General features: G+C 25.4%; 1 non-coding gene across 1 annotated transcript; it reads left to right on the top strand.

Annotated features, from left to right (window-relative positions):
- Window positions 1-2,843: 2,843 nt before the first annotated feature.
- On the top strand, window positions 2,844-2,916 carry TRNAF-GAA (transfer RNA phenylalanine (anticodon GAA)). The gene has a single exon. It is a non-coding gene; the product is annotated as a tRNA-Phe (tRNA).
- Window positions 2,917-3,875: the final 959 nt, after the last annotated feature.

The raw sequence follows: 3,875 nt of genomic DNA on the forward strand, positions 1-3,875 counted from the left end.
TCAAATAATAGAAATTTTGTATCCATAGGAATTCAGCAAACTATTACGATCTTATCTATTAACTATCTATTAGTTATTCATAATTACTATGAATTATTAATATGAATTATAGACTAGAATTTAGAAAAACTAGAATTTTAAATTTTAAATGCCATATTTATGCCATACATAATTTATGCCATATTTAATATAATCATATTTAATATAATGATATATAATAATATATAATAATATATAATAATGGTAGATTCAATCTAATATTCAATCTAATATTGATAGAATATAATAATTAAGAATAGAATAATATAATTCTATTTGATTATATTTTAATCATTCTATTTGATTATATTTTAATCATATTAAAAATGATATTTTAATTTAATCATATTTTAATTTAATCATATTAATATTTAATAACATTATATTTAATAATATTAAATTATAATAATATTATTATAATTTAATTCTAATTTTATTATAATTATAAAAATTATAAAAATAAATTATAAATATATTTATAATTTTTATAATTATTTATTATTTATCTCTATATTATATATTTTTATTTTATATTTATTTTATTATATGTTATCTTTATTCTATTAGTCTATTCTATTTAGTATTCTATTCTATTTAGTATTATATTCTATTTAGTATTATATATATAATTTAGTATTATATATATATTAGTATAATATTAGTATACTAAGTATAATATTACTATATTTTTTATTTTATATTTTTAGTATTTTTTAGTATATTTTTAGTATATTTTACATTTAAATTATATATAATTTTTTTTTTTTATATAGATATAGATATAGATTTAATTTAATAGATAGATTTAATTTTAATATAGATAGATAGATTTAATATAGATTTAATTTATTTATATTTAATATTTATTTATATTTAATATAGATTTAATATATATTTAATTTATTTATATTTAGTTTAGAATTATAAATAGAGTCTAATAATTAGATAATTATAGTGAAAATATTTTTATGCATTTATATATAATTTATATTTATATATAATTTATATATATATTATCATTATATAAATGATACGTTATAAGTCTAAATAATTAGAATGAAACTTTGTTTTTTAGACTAACTAATTCGAATTATCTTCGAAGTCGAAATAGAAATGAATGGAATAATTAGTTCTAGCTATTATGCTATTATACTAGAAAATAAATAATTAATAATGAATAAATTTTAAAATGAATAAATTTTAATAATGAATAAATTCAATTTTCATTTTTATTTTTATTTTTTTAGTTATCTTATTATGGTTATATAGGATAGTCTAATAAAAGAATAAGAATAAAAATAAAATTAAAGAAAAAAGAAAAGATGCAACCCATAGAAATGAAATCCAGATCATAATGAGAGATGAGAGACTCCTTTCTTTTGTTTTCATTCATAAAGGCGGAAGCTAAGACGAAAAAAAAAAAAAAAATCGACCGTTCGAGTAAATTGCCTGAGAAAACTGAGAGTAAGGGGGGCATATATATGTTATGGAATATCCATCTATATTGAATTGCGAATACAGAAATGATAAAATATTTTCTGATTGGACCAAATAAATACGGGTCTCCGATAGAGACGAAAGAAGATAAACAAACAAGAAATAAAATAGGTAAAGACCCTTCGATATAAGAATCAGTATCTATATCTACTAAATTCAATACTAAATTCAACGGTTTTCGCATAAAAAGAAAGAAAATAAATAAATGAAAGAAAGGGGAAAGGAAGGGAAGGAGAAAGGGGGAAGGAAGTGCATCCTAATGAGATCCTAATCTCAAGACACAAAGGGGATATGGCGAAATTGGTAGACGCTACGGACTTAATTGGATTGGATTGAGCCTTGGTATGGAAACCTACTAAGTGATAACTTTCAAATTCAGAGAAACCCCGGAATGAAAAATGGGCAATCCTGAGCCAAATCCTATTATTTTACGAAAATAAACAAAGGTTCAACAAGCGAGAATAATAAAAAAGGGATAGGTGCAGAGACTCAATGGAAGCTATTCTAACAAATGGGGTTGACTGTTGGTAAAGGAATCCTTATATCGAAACTCCAGAAAGGATGCAAGATATACCTATATAAAATATAAAATAAATAGGTATACTAATGAAAAACCAAAAAAGACGACTCGAACCCGTATTTTTTTTATTTATATGCAAAATCAATTTATATGAAAAATAAAAAGAATTGTTGTGAATCGATTCCAAGTTGAAGAAAGAATCGAATAGAATATTCATTAATCAAATCATTCACTCCATAGTCTGATAAATCTTTTGAAAAACTGATTAATCGGACGAGAATAAAGATAGAGTCCCGTTCTACATGTCAATATCAATACCGACAACAATGAAATTTATAGTAAGAGGAAAATCCGTCGACTTTAAAAATCGTGAGGGTTCAAGTCCCTCTATCCCCAACCCCAAAAAGCCCGTTTGCTATCTATTTATTTTATCCTACCCTTTTTGTTAGTGGTTCAAAGTTCCTTATGTTTCTCATTCATCCTATTCTTTTCCATTTTACAAGCGTATCCTAGCAGAATTTTGTTCTCTTATCACAAGTCTTGTGATATGATATATTGTGATATATATATGATATACGTACAAATCAACACCCTTGAGCAAGGAATACCTATTTGAATGATTCATAATCCATATCATTACTCATACTGAAATTTACAAAGTCTTCCTTTTAAAGATCCAAGAAATTCCCCTTTTAATTTAATACTTTTTCGTTTTTTTTTTTGTTTTCATTTTTAAGTGACATAGACCCAAGTCATCTAGTATTATGAGGATAATGCGTCGGTAATGGTCGGGATAGCTCAGTTGGTAGAGCAGAGGACTGAAAATCCTCGTGTCACCAGTTCAAATCTGGTTCTCGGCGTATGATTAATTTGTATGAGTATCTACTCTACAAATTAATTGATATAGATCGACATAATACATACTTATCTAGCTAGCTATCTGGAAGTAAACCCTCTCTTTATTTATTTTTTTTTTTTTTTTTGTTTCTATTTTTTAGATGAGCAAAGAGTCTATTATAATTATAATGTAGTAAAAAAAATAAATAATGTAGTAAAAGAAAAAAATTTCATTATCTTTCCTCTTCTTTTTTATTTGTTCACGCTGTGGCTCCTCACATTCAAAAAGAATGTTAATACTTCATACATATTTAATTAAAAAAAAAGATTAAAATAGTTGGTTGAAAGGCCCAACCAAAAGTCTGGTCTAGAGGAGTTCAAGGATAGAAATAACCAAGACTCATCTCAGCTACAGTACAAATAGAATCCGATTCCCTTTCATTTATTTATTTGTATTCTCTTTCATATTCCATTTCTTCATTCCTTTCTATGTGACTCTCTAGAGTTCATCTAAGTGATGTGCGCGATACAAAGTTCACGGTATAGAACCCTTGTTGTTCATCCTATTGTCTCGGCTCGTCCGAAATAAAATAAAAAGGTATCTTCAAAAATCGAGAATTTCAATGATGTATTGTCTTTTATTTCTTTTTATTTATTAGCCTATCCATAAGAATACGAATGAAACCTCAATTCCTCCGTTTGAGCTAGAAGAGAATGTACAAATATTCCTTGAATATTTGAAGTTGTAATTAGTTTCTTATCATTCAATGAGCGTCTTGTATTTCATAAAAATTGGGGGCAATGTAATCCTTACGTAAAGGCCACCCTATCCAACTTTCGGGCATTAAGATACGTTTCAGTCGTGGATGATTCTCATAAGAGATTCCCAACATGTCATAAGATTCTCGTTCTTGAAAATCCGCACTTTTCCAAACCCAGAAAACAGACGGAATTCTAGGGTTACTCCTTGGAGCAAATACTT

This window comes from Durio zibethinus, unplaced genomic scaffold, assembly GCF_047325235.1.
Source record: "Durio zibethinus cultivar Kanyao isolate XHJ-2024 unplaced genomic scaffold, ASM4732523v1 HiC_scaffold_96, whole genome shotgun sequence".
In the NCBI taxonomy this organism is placed as follows: Eukaryota; Viridiplantae; Streptophyta; class Magnoliopsida; order Malvales; family Malvaceae; genus Durio; species Durio zibethinus.